Source organism: Balaenoptera physalus (assembly GCF_965194825.1).
Source record: "Balaenoptera physalus genome assembly, chromosome: 13".
Taxonomy (NCBI): Eukaryota; Metazoa; Chordata; class Mammalia; order Artiodactyla; family Balaenopteridae; genus Balaenoptera; species Balaenoptera physalus.
Genome location: NC_138892.1, coordinates 18449687 through 18463406, shown reverse-complemented (window position 1 = coordinate 18463406; position 13720 = coordinate 18449687). Strand labels below are relative to the sequence as shown.

The window sequence follows — 13720 nt, the reverse complement described above, 5'->3', positions numbered from 1 at the left end:
TGAAGAAATGCACGTTACAGGAATATGGTAATAATTTTAAATGCTTAAGGAATAATTTCAACCATTTAAAAATTCCTTTCACAAGGAAGACATACAAAACACATGGACCTATGACAACAGACTTAGCTCTCTCCATATTTACTAACCTGTATTTTCCATCATTAACGCGGCTGGGTAGTTTTTCTACCACAACCAACCAGTCCTTGAGAACCAGGCTCACCCAACTCATGGAGATCTCTGTACAACCTGACAGGTAGCCCTTTGCTAATAACCTTGGCCTTAAGCTTTCCAGCCTTTAATTTTTCCTCATCGTTGATCAGAAAGCCTGCGGACAGCATCTCCTCCTTTTCCTCGTCCACAGGCTTCAGCAGCACGGTTCCCGTCCTAAAGTAAAAATACAGAAATTGAGACTCATTCAGAAAGGCTGCTTGGATGATCTCTAACTCCATCAGACTGCGGTTGGGATTCTCCAGGACCCAAGGATAACAGTTTTTTGCAGCAACATAGAGATTCTGTTCCACTATGGATAAACTTGACAAGTCAGTTGCCTTGGAGAACATGACAGGTGAGTAGTCAGGGAGAAAGTCCCCATATGTCTGACCCAGCAAGCAGATAAAAAAGGGAAAGCAGCTGTTCACGCAGTCCAGACAGAGCTTCAGATGTTGCTAGTGGAGACAAAAATGTTGTCTAAATAGACTGGAGGGTAAGGGCTCCTGGGCCTTCAACGCTGACCACGTCAGGTCCACAGCTTTGAAACACGTGCCCCGGGAATTGCAGAATTCGCTCAGCTGAGGGAAGATGTAGTTTGCCAAATAGTCTCCTCTTCCTGAGAATTATCCAGGGTCGAGCAGATGTAAGGCTGAATGGGTTTCCGGGGCTTTAAAAGGAATTGGGCAGACCTGTCTACATTCTCATTTGCCTCCTGGCTCATTTCACTTTGCTCAGAGATGACATCACCCTTAAAACAAAACAATTTTCATCCTGGTGCAGCCACTGACCTCCACTGCTTCTGTGGCTTCCCCCTAATTATGTTCGCTATAAACAGATTGAAATCTTTCCCCAAAATGCCTTCTTTCTTATAGATATTTGAAGGTGAGTGATGCCAACCAATGGACAGATCAGAGTTGAGACACAATCTAGTTTAAGTTAGGAGTGAAAAAACACATTCTTTTTTAGGATTACAGGAAGTCCACGGCTCCTCTGTTTCCCCAAAGCTTTTGCGGAAGAGCTGAGAACCACGGGTGATGAGTGGGCACTGGATACAAGGCTCTCCCTCTTTTCCTCAGCCCCCCATTCCACCTTCCCAGTGTTCCATTGGCCACCTGCTCCTTCTGCCACCCTGTGAATCTGAAAACTATGCACGGGGACTTGCTAAGAGTGTGAAAAGGAAGGCAAATGCAGAAAAGGAGCCTAGCGTATCCAGCAACAGAATAAGCCAAGACCCATGACTCGGACCAGAAGCAAGAATGAAAATAGGTATGAAGTTGAGGTCAAGACAAGAGGAACAAATCAAAATATAATAAGGGCCAAGACCAGTAATGCACCTGGCATCTGAGAGGCAAAGAAGTCTGGATCTAAGAATCTGGTGGAGTACTGTGATCATTTTTATTTTAAGTTGTGCAGGCTCATACGACACTCCATACACCTATATGCACTGGGAATTCAATTCCACTGACCTAATGGAAAAACACACGCCCTCCAGCAATGATGTGGATATGCTTGCACCTTGCTCAGAAGCAAAATATTCAATGAAAACTACTTAGCTTTACGAGCTTTTTCTTGATGCAACTTACTTCCATACCAAATGTTGTTTTATTGGTTATGTTTGTTGCTTTCACCAATAGAGAAACATACCGTGTTATCATGTATAGGGCAATTTTCCATCAAGACCACCTGACTAGAATATAATAATACATTACCTTTTAAAAAAAAGTGTTAAGGGCTTCCCTGGTGGCACAGTGGTTAAGAATCCGCCCGCCAATGCAGGGGACACGGGTTCGAGCCCTGGTCTGGGAAGATCCCACATGCCGTGGAACAACTAGGTCCATGAGCCACAACTACTGAGCCTGCGCGTCTGGAGCCTGTGCTCCACAACAAGAGAGGCCGCGATAGTGAGAGGCCCACGCACCGCGATGAAGAGTGGCCCCCGCTTGCCGCAACTAGAGAAAGCCCTCGCACAGAAACGAAGACCCACACAGCCAAAAATAAAAATAAAAAATAAATAAATAAAAATTTAAAAAATAAAAAAAGTGTTAACCCTTTTGCATTTAATTGTCACAATAATCCTACGATAGATAATATTACCACCCTACTTTACTGATGAAGAAACAAAAGTTCAGACAGGATAAGCAACGTGTCCAAAGGGACCTGGCTAGTAAGTGAAGAGCTAGGATCTAAAAACAGGTCAGCCTGACTCCAGGACACATACATTATACTGCCTCCATATAATAGAGATAAGACTCTAGGTCTTGAAGATACCACAAATCAATGGGTACGAAACACCTATGCAATAATGATACTGTAATAAATAGGCGACAATTTGAAAAAATTAATTTAATTTAATCTCACACAAACAAAATCTAAAAGATGACAGAATAGGCATCATGGACACTTTATTAACAGACTTTTCACCTGCCATGTAGGAGGCTAGAATTAGATTATCAGACCTTGAAAATATCCACGTTTTCCTATTCCCAAATGATCAGCGGTAGTAATTTCTATCTTGGTCTCTACCAGGTCCCCAACACCTAGCACAAGGTCTGGCTCAGAGTAGGTGACAGGTAAATAACTGTTGAATGAAAGAATCTAATATAAGTTTTAAATGAAAAGAAAACATAATTAAATATTTATCAAACCTGGAAAGGACTTCCAAAACTTACAAGCTGTAGAAGAAGTCACAAAAGAATAGATAATAACTACATTTTAAAAATACTTAGGGACTTCCCTGGTGGCGCAGTGGTTAAGAATCCACCTGCCAATGCAGAGGACACAGGTTCGATTCCTAGTCTGGGAAGATCCCACATGCCACGGAGCAACTAAGCCCATATGCCACAACTACTGAGCCCGCGCTCTAGAGCCTGCAAGCCACAACTACTGAACCCGTGGGCCACAACTACTGAAGCCCGCATGCCTAGAGCCCGTGCTCAGCAACAAGAGAAGCCACCGCAATGAGAAGCCCTCACACCGCAATGAAGAGTAGCTCCCACTCGCCGCAACTAGAGAAAGCCCATGCGTGCAGCAACGAAGACCCAACACAGCCAAAAATAAATAAATAAATACATTCATTGAAATAAATACATCAAAATAAAAATACTTAAAGGCAAACAACAGACTTTAAAAATATTTGCCACAAATATATTTATCTTTATTCTAAGAAAAATACTGATATCCTAGTTGACATATAAGCAAAAGATACAAACAGATAAAAAGAAAAATAATACAAGAATACATATAAAAGCATATTTAACCTTTCCAGAATTCAAAGAAATTTAAAAGTAAGCAATGATACAGAATTTTTTAAGTACACATAGTTATCTAAATATTAGTGGAATTTATACCTCACATATAGCTATGGAATTGTAAACTGGTAATTCTGGAAAGCTATTAGAAGGTATATTTGGAAAGTAAATGGCAATATACTTCAAAATATATTAAAGTGTTTTTAATTTTTGACTCAATGATTCTACTTTCTGGGAATCACTCCAAGGAAATAATCAAAATAGTGAGAAACTATAGTCACTAGATGTTCATTGTTTATGATAGAAAAAATAGTAAAAGAAAGAAAGAAAACTAAATGGTCTCCGCAAAGGACATAACTAAGAGGATAAAAGTATAGCCACTGATGGCAAGTGGTACATATATTAAAAAGACAGTTACAGACTTCTGCTTCCAGCCATGATAAAATAACAGGGACTAGACTTACCTATCCTCTTCAAAAAATTAGAAAACTGGACAAAATATATGAATTAGCTGTCTTCAGACATTATACATCAGGCAGTACAGAAGTGTGTGATCCCAGAGAAAAGTAAACTAGAGGAGCTATATTATTATCAGAAAAGGTAGACTTCAGAACAAGTGTTACTGGGAATAGAAAGTGACATTACATAATGATAAAGTAGTCAGTCTACCAAGAAGACATAATAATCCTAAGTGTGTAGGCACCTAACAAGAGAGCTTCAAAATATACAAAGCAGGGACTTCCCTGGTGGCACAGTGGTTAAGACTCTGTGCTCCCAATGCAAGGGACCCAGGTTCGATCCCTGGTCAGGGAGCTAGATCCCACATGCATGCCGCAACTAAGAGTTCACATGCCACAGCTAAGAGGCTGCATGCCACAACTAAAGAGCCGGTGAGCTGCAACTAAGGAACCCACGAGCCGCAACTAAGGAGCCTGCCTGCTGTAACTAAGACCTGGTGCAACCAAATAAATAAATAGATATTTTTTAAAAAAACTTAACAATCACTTATTAAAAAAAAATACACAAAGCAAAACTGGTAAAATGAAAGGAGAAATAGATACACCCTTAATACAGTTAGAGATTTCAACACTCCTCTCAAGTAATCGGTAGTTTAAGTAGACAGATAATCAGCAAGGATACAGAAGATCTGAAAAACACTATCAGGCAACTTGATTTTTTTGAACATTCCACCCAACAACAAGAGAATACAGATTCTTCTCACATGGGCATAGAACAAGCACCAAAATAGACCAGGTTCTAGGCCAAAGGTCAGCAAACTACAGCCTAAAGGCTAAGGCCCACCTGTTGCCTGTTTTTATAAAGAACATTTTATTGGAACACAGCCACTTCCATTCATATTAAGTATTTCATATTACAACAGCAGAGTTGAGTAGTTATGACAGAGATCAAAGGGCCCACAAAGCCTAAAATATTTTCTATCTGGCCCTTTAAACAATAAGTTTGCCAACCTGAATTCTAGGCCATAAACCAAAACTCAACACATCTGAAAGAACTGAAATTATATAAAATATGTTCTCTAACCCCAATGGAATATTTGAAACTGATAAGAGAAAGATACCTGAAAAATTCACAAATTTTGGAAATTAAATATTACTTCTAAACAACTCATGGGTTGAAGAGGAAGGCAAAAAAAAAAAATGGTGACCGAAAGCAGATCATTAGTTGCCTTGTGGAGCATGGGGAGGAAATGACTGGGAAGGGTCACAAGGGTACTCTTTAGGGCAACAGGAATGTTTTCTATCATAATTATAATGGTAGTTAGGTGTAGGCATTCATCAGAACTTACCAACTGATCACTTAAAATGGGTGCAATTTATTTTATATAAATTAGACCAAAATATAGTTGGTTCTTTAAAAATCTGAGAACTATATAGCAAGAGAAAAAGGTTTATAAGTAAGGGTTAGGTGAAAAGGAGAAAAAATAAGTATAAGCCATAATAATAACAGTGCTAATAAAACACAGCTAAATATGGGAAACAGCACAGTGCAGAAGTGAAAGGTCCAAGTTCAGAAGACCAGTTCCCAGGATTCAAGTCCTTACAGTTAAGTGTCTTAAATTCACCATGCTTCAGTTTCCTCATCTGCAGAACAGGGATTACAGAATCTATATCATAAAATGCTTAAGAAGATTAAACAAGTTATTGGATTGCAAAATGCTAACAACAGTGCCTATAACGAATAGTCAATGAATGTTAAGTATCATTATTAGAACAAATGCACATGAGGTAAAAACAGGAAAGAAAAATGATATAGTAGCTGTGTTAGAATGGTAAGATTAAGGCAAATCCATTTCTCTAATCATAATAACTATAGCTATATTATTTTATAATTAAAATTTTAAATGAAAAAACAATAATTCCACAACTTGCTCCACAACTGCTGATAAAGAACCCTCCCAGTTTTTGCAGAAATAGGGGATTAATGATGGGGGGAGAGGGGAGAGGAACAGAGGAGACCTAAATAGAAGAAGGAGTTATTTTGGAGTGGAAAGAAGACAAAGAAAAGTAGGATGTGACTTTTTATTTTTCTTTAAAACAATGTAAGTCAAAAAATTTAACTAGAAACTTTTCATTATTACTGTAAGTGCAAAACCCTTATTACATGTCACAAATAGATAGTATCCATAAAAATAAATGCATTAAAAAGCAAACAGTGTTGAATAAATTCTATTTAGATACACTTCTCTTTTTATGGAGAAAGTAGATTAACATGTACTTATTAGAGAGGCATTTAAGACAAACTTGGACCAAACTGACTTTCTCTTGGTATAATCAGAAACACCGAAAAAAAATTGAAAGGGTCCAACGTCTGTGCCAGAGAATCAAAGTTACTTAATATTTGTCCCTGGCCCACCTGATAGCAGCAAGTGGTATCAAAGTGGCATCTCCCACATTGTCAGGGATACAGAGGTTGAGCATGGGCTTTGGAGTCATATAAAACCTGCCCCAAGATCTCACTCTGACACTAGTTCCTGCAGCTGTAAATCTGGAAACAATGACCACACCCATGTGGCAGGATTAAATGAGACTTTGCATAATAAGCACCTAATAAACATTTTTTAAAATAAAAATTTGTTTTCTTTTAACACTGCTAAGGTGGACACTTTAAGAAAGAACATTCCCTAGTAAGGGCTGAGGCATCCTGTTGAAGTACCCTAGAGAGTGTCCATGCCACTTGGACGCCCATTGCTACCCTGGGTCCTGTCGATCGTGAGGCCTGGTGTCTAGCTTTTCCTTCCATTCTGGGACCTGCTTCACTGTCTCTTCACTAAGTCCCCTGCTCTTGAAAGAGGAAGGAAGGAAGGAAGGGAGGGAGGGAGGGAGGAAGTGGGAGAGAGGTAAGGAGGGAGGGAGGGGAAAGAGACAGACTTCTCAACAGATTTCTTAAGCAAGTTATCACGGCTTAGTTTACATTTTAGAATCTGCAAGGTACATATGAAGTCCTCAGTCAATGTTTGCTATTCCTACTGCTGTTGTCAGTGTTAACATTACCTCTATTGCAAATGTTTGACTTCAAATTTTACCATAAAGTAGCCTCAATCGTATCACTCTATTTATCACTGCACTTGAGAACTAGAAGCTATAAGAATATCTACTAACTGGTCAAAAGTTCCTCTGGCTTTTTTTCAGAGATTTCTCTCAATATTTTAAGGCTTCGGGATTTCTATATTCAAATACCCCACCCCCAAGCCCGCCCCCAGTGACCACAGCATCTAACTTTAGTAATTTTACTCTGACAACGCCAGGCTGTACTTTTACTTCGCTTTTCTTTTCTTTTTTTTTTTTTTTAAAGATTTTTATGCTTAAAATGTAAATCAGTGGGAATGTAAATTGGTACAACTCTCCTAGAGTGTAATTTGTCAGTACCACAACCCTTTGAAACACAAGTCACATACCTTTACCAAGCATTTCAATTTTAAGAATTTGTTCTATTTGTCTATAAGGGTTTACATCTAAGAATTTTCAGTGCAGCAATATTTATAATGGTTTAAAGATTGGTAAACTAAAGGGCTAATAATAAATCGATAATTATGGCACAGTCATGACATGAAATAGTGTACACCCATTAAAAGATATCTTGTAAAAATATTTACATGGAAAAATGTTTACCATATATTGGCAAGTTAAAGACAGTTACAAAACTATTATTGTGTGATTCCAATTTTAATTTAAAAATGTATATATTAAACATTAATGAAGACACCAAGGTGCTAATAGTGATGTATCTAGTTAAGGCATATGGGTTATTTTAATTTTCTTCCTCAATCTTTTTTTAAAATTTTTTAATTTCCAAATTTTTTCATAATACACATAAAAAAATAAAATTTCTTTAAAAAGCCTTTCAAACTTTTTCAAGTAGCCAAGAGGTACTTGGTACCTAGAGCAATGTAAGAAATGTTTAAAATATGAGTTCCACTTTGTTCTACCAATAGTTAACTCTGAGACCGCATTTCTTTTCTCTGGACCTCAAATTTCTTTAGCTTTTTTTAAAAAGAAAGGGATGAGCCTTGAGATGGGAACATAAATTGGTACAGCTTTCTTCCGCCCCCCAGAGGAATTGGTAAATATCCATAGAATTTTGAAGGCACATACTCTTTGACCTAACTACTCCAAAACTAAAAGTTTATCCTCCAGATAAACTTTCACAAATAAAGAACCTGTGCAGATTAAAGCATTCTCTGCAGCATTGACTGTAAGAGCAACAAACTGGAAACAAAACAAGTGCCTATCAAATAGGGAAGTAGATTTTAAAAAATGAGACATCCAAGATCTATTAAATGGAATAAGCTAATGTGTATTGTTCACCTTTTTAAAAATTAAGAATTTCATTTTTAATTTTATTACACACATATGTACATTCACAAACACACATGCGTGCACACATACACACCCAGCCTCACACACACACAATTTCTGGAAGGATGCATAAGGAACTCCTATCAGTAGTGACCTCTAGAGAATGGGAACAATGGGGTGGGGAGAACCTGGAACTTCTACCTTTGATCTTACACTTTTCTGTACCAATTGGAGTTTTTTTAAACCACGAAAATATCTTACTTTTATAATTCAAAACCGAGAGGGTGAGTTGTGGAACTACATGATTTCTAAGACTTCTTCCAGCTCTAAAACTCCTATTAAGTCCCTAATGTAACTTATCATCAACATGGCTGATTGGATCATGTAAAATATCAAATTTATTACAATTTAAAATTTAACAAATCTCTTATTTGAAATTCAACTCCTCTTGTGCTCTGCTGGTGTCCAAAGTTGACAGAGGACAATTGGACATATATATATATATATTTTTTTTAATATTTATTTATTTATTTGGTTGCACGGGCTCTTAGTTGCAGTAGGCGGGCTCCTTAGTCGTGGTTCATGGGCTCCTTAGTTGAGGCATTCGAACTCTTAGTTGTGGCATGCATGTGGGATCTAGTTCCCTGACCAGGGATCGAACCCAGGCCCCCTGCATTGGGAGCACAGAGTCTTCACCACTGCACCACCAGGGAAGTCCCAGACATATATTTTTTAATTGATCTGTTTTTCTAAGGCAGAGACTAGGGAGATGTTCATTTTTAAGTAATAGAAAATAAAATGTAAACTACAAGACCACAGGTGAATTTAATTTAAACTCTCTGATTGCATGTTAAGAGTCACAGCACCCACAGATTTTATTAGCAAATGCAGGTAACCATTTTATAAACCCATAGTCAATTCTCAGGCAGGGTAACGTGGTGTGAGTTGGGGCAGGGCCTAGGGAGATCACAAATAATCCACATTTGTGGTTAATACTAGTCAAAAAGAAGACATAATGTAAACTAATGTAAACTGTAGTTACAATTACGTTAAATATTTAGAAACACATTTACTGTTCTCTAGTCTAAAATAATACAAGTTCCACATTTTGGAAACATTAAACACCATATTAATTACTTGATGAAAAACTACCGAAAGGTTAACATGAGGAAATAATTATGGTTGTTTAATGTCTTAGCTGAAATATTGGGATTTTTGAAATCCAATATTTGAACCCCAATATTAAAATAGGACCAAGAACATCTACATCTCCTATACAGACCTACGTCTACTTCCACATTCTACCACGAAGGACAATTCAAAGCAGGGCAACCTTCCTGCCAGAACAGAGAAGCTGGATAAGATACTTGAGGATTTATTTAAAGGCATCAGACAGCTACTCAGGCAACCAGGATTTGAGAAGACAAGATTCCAGAAAGGAAGGGTTAAGAAGTGAACCCTACACTCTCTGTTGCTTTTCCCCTCAAAATGCTTGCCGATTCTTACACCACGCAGAGCTAATGTTCTTAGAAAGCAGCACAAGGCTGATACGCTACGCAACACTCAGCAGCCTCATGGTGATAGTGCTAGCAGGACAAAAATTGGAGTTCCGGGCCCACCAGCGAGGAGCCTGGTAAACGCTGTAGGCTTTCTGTGGTATTTTCTGGATGCTCAATCTTGATTAAGTAGGTCTCCCCCATTCTTAGGGTGCACTCACAGGCTTTCTTATTTTCTCCTAAACTGGATTTCTTTTTTTATATGATGTAAGATAGGTGTCAACTTTATTTTTTAGATGGATAACCAGTCAAGGCCAGCATCATTTGTGAAACAAACTATCCTTTCTCCTCTAAACTGAAATATCACTTTTATCACGTATTACATTGAAACAATCTATCTCTGGATTCTCTCTTTTGCTGCACTGTTCTGTTTGTCTATTCAAACACGTAGTGAACATTTAGCATTCTTTTTGACTGTGCAACACCTGAATCCCCTTCCTATTTGGGGGGAAATCCCCACTTCTGGTTCTTGTCCCCCATTTCATGAGCCCACTCCTCACAAATGAAGCGGAAGATGCCAGCTAGAACCTTTCTCAGCTTCCCTTGCAGGTAGGGTATGGTAGCAGGCAGCTTCTAAAATGGTCCCAGTGATCTCTGACTCCTGGTATTAACCTCCTTGTGTAATCCCCTTTTCTCACCGAGTAGGGTTATTGCAGAAATCATAGTATGGGATTTCCGACGTTGGTCATGAGTTATCATGGCTCCTGCCTTGTTTTCTGACTTGGATCACTCACTCTGGGGAAAGCCAGCCACCATACTGTGAGCACACCCAAGTAGCCCAATGGAGAAGTCCGTGTGGTGAGGAACTGAGACCTCCTGCCATTACCTATGAGTGAGTCATCATGGGAGCAGATCCTCTAGACCCAGCCAAGCCTTAGATGACAGCAGCCCATGCAGACATCCTGACTACAGCTTCGTGAGAGACCCTGCACCAGGACCACCCAGCTAAGTACTCCTAGATTCCCCACTACAGATACTTTGTGAGATAATACATGATTACTGTTCTAAACTACACAGTTTTGGGGTAATTTGTTACATAGCAGTAAATAATTCCCTATAGGGTATGGCACCAGACCCAACTTCTCCATTTGTTTTATACTCTTCAATAAGATTTTATGGTTTTCTTCATGTTGGAGCTATGTCTTTCTTGTCAAGTTTATTCCTAAGTATTTTACGGTTTGGGTCTCTAATATGAATGAAATTTTTTAAATTTCCATTTCTTTGTTTCTTACAAGATTAGAGCAATTCTATTGATGTTCACATATTTCTTATAGTCAGTAATTTTTTCCCCTAGCTAGAGTCTCTTGAGTTTCTGCATAGGCAATCATTTCACCAGTGAGAAGGGATTTCAAAATAAAAAAACCTCAACTTTTCTAAAATTAATTTCAGTTAATTTTCTTAGACCCTCCTAAACAGTGTGGGACAATACTGACAATAGCGGGCATCTCTGTCTGTTTCCTTCTTCCTACTGAAATGGTTTCAGTGTTTTGTTGTTTAAATCAATGGCTGCTATTAGGGTTTCTTGGATTGAGGTATAATTTACATGACAAAATTCACTCTTTTCGAAGTATACAGTTTGATGAGTTTTAACCACCACCAAAATCAAGATCAAGAGCATTTCCATCACCCCCAAAAGCTCCCTCACATTCTTTTGCAGTCATTCTTTTATATCTTTGCTTTGGTTTAAATAAGATACATGCACTTATGCTGCAACTCCACTGTTAATATTTGTTCAAGCTCTGCACAGACACCATATCAATATTGCTCACCCCTCTATTGCCAGCACCTTGCATAATACCTGGCACACACCAGGTCCTCAACACTTGCTGAATTAATAAATGAAAGAATGAATGAACCAACTGACCAACCAAAAAACTGACCTTGGGGCTCAGCCTCATTCCTCAATGCTCTCCGATGCCAACTGCTTTCCTGCCTCGATCTCCCAGTCTGCCTCCTCCCTGACTCCTCGCTGCTGGACTACACCTGTCTACCAGATGAGCTATCCACTGTTCCTAACGGCACCCCTTTGCCTCGCTGGTGTCTTCTCCCAAGTTCAACTGCAAAGGAGGGTGCCGTCTAGTGGGGTTAGCTGTGCTCGAGAAAAAGCTTAACAACAACAACAATAACAAAAACAAAGGTAGCTATTCCCTGTAGCAGTCATGGGCATATAATGTCAAAAGGAAAAAATTAAAATTAAGAAGCGAGGGAATCAGATCCAAAGGTCAGGAGCTTAAAAACAATCTGGAGTGTACGTTCTGGAGGAACTAGCCAAGATGCGACATGAGGATCAATCATAGGTCAAAAGGCAGAAGAGGTGGAGACTACAGGGGAGAAACAGCAAGGCTGGGAACGGGGTACGCCGCCCATTACCTTCACAGGGTGCATAGCCAGGGATCGTGTCTTAAAGGGGCAGAGCTGAGCCTGACAACCAGCCATATTCTTCCGCCAGTCTCTTGTCTCGTGTTCTGCCTGCCTCATACATTCCCACCGTTATCTGCAGTAACATCCACCCACAAGCAATGCATCTATTCTGGAGGGCCTGCCTCATTCTCAGTTCCCTTCAGGTGCAGCGCAAACTACCCACCACTGACCAGTTAAGATGGAATTTGCAGTTTCAGAACTGGTTGCTTACTTGTTCAGAGCTAGAGAAAAAGGGGAAGAAATGTCGTGAAATGCAGAATAGTGAAGGAACTCATCTTTTTCTAAAAAGAAAAAATAAACAAGAGTTAAAACACAAAAATGCAATTATTTGAGATTTCTGAATGTAATTCACACCCTAGTAACTCTTTAAAAAAAAAAAAAAAGCAAGCACAGAAGCAAAACAAAAGCTTTGTAAGCTACCCTTTTCTTACTAATAACAAATTCAGGTAATTTGGGCAGATGTAAATAAGGCACCACCACAATGTGTCAGTGCTGACCACAGAATTAAGACTGGCGAACCTCAATAAGGGAAGTTATAAATATATACGATAGCCTGTCACTGAAAAGCTTGTCTTCAGGAATTCGGATGATTATCTGAAAACAAATTCGAAGTTCAATTAACCTGTAGGAAGCAGTAAGGAAGGCAGTGTTTTTGTGGAAACGGGGTGCGGGTCGGGTTGGGGGGTCTGTAAAGGCTAAAGAGCCACAGAAAATATTTCCAAAGGCCCAAGCTTTGGGTGAGGGACTTCCCTCACACGAAAGACACCTGGTGTTTTATGTCTTTCTGTATTTCTATGAAGTTACAAAGCTGTACTCTCTCTCTCATTTGCAGTCCCACAGGTTTTGCTTTCAAAGATCTGCAGGTGTATCCTCCTGCCCCCGTCAAACTCAGAGTGTTTTTTTTTTTCTTTTTTGTGCTAGACTAGACTTTAATACCATGCTCTTCACCTGACTTACAGCAGGGACTCTGGGACCACCGGTTCACCGCCTTTGAACTCTCCTGAGGGAGTCAAGGCATCAAAGTTGCTCGCGATTTCCCTCAAGGGAAGGGGGGGAAAAAAAGCCCCGCTACCCTCTTCTGTAAATCGAATCAGAAGGCCTGGGATTCCGGCTGTGAAAGGTGTAGACGTACCAGAGGCTCCGGCTGCCCACGTGACGCACGAGAAGCCAGATTCGGAAAGGCGCGTTCACGAACCGGAGGCTGGGCCGGACTCAGGCCGACCCCCAGAACGCTGGGCGGCCTCGGCCAAGGCCTGGCAGCTTTCTAGGTTCTGAAGGCTGTGTACACTAGAGAGTCTGGAATACGTACAAATTTCTACGGCAATGGGAACGAGATGTAAATTCTAAAACACGCAGCGCAGAGTTCCCGCAAAGACGCGCTGGGAAAAAGGCAGAAGAAAGGGCCAAACTACGCAGCGGACCAAAGACTACGATTCCCAGCATGCACTACAGTGTTTCCCCCTAGTAC

The 13720-nt window shown here is 39.7% G+C and overlaps 1 pseudogene across 1 annotated transcript in view; it reads right to left on the bottom strand.

Annotated features, from left to right (window-relative positions):
* The window catches only part of LOC309640602 (putative tetratricopeptide repeat protein 41), a 91860-nt pseudogene extending 78483 nt beyond the window's left edge, over window positions 1-13377 (bottom strand). The window contains exon 1 of the transcript XR_014268583.1: window positions 147-13377. The product of XR_014268583.1 is annotated as a putative tetratricopeptide repeat protein 41 (transcript). The remainder of the gene's footprint in view (window positions 1-146) is intronic.
* Window positions 13378-13720: the final 343 nt, after the last annotated feature.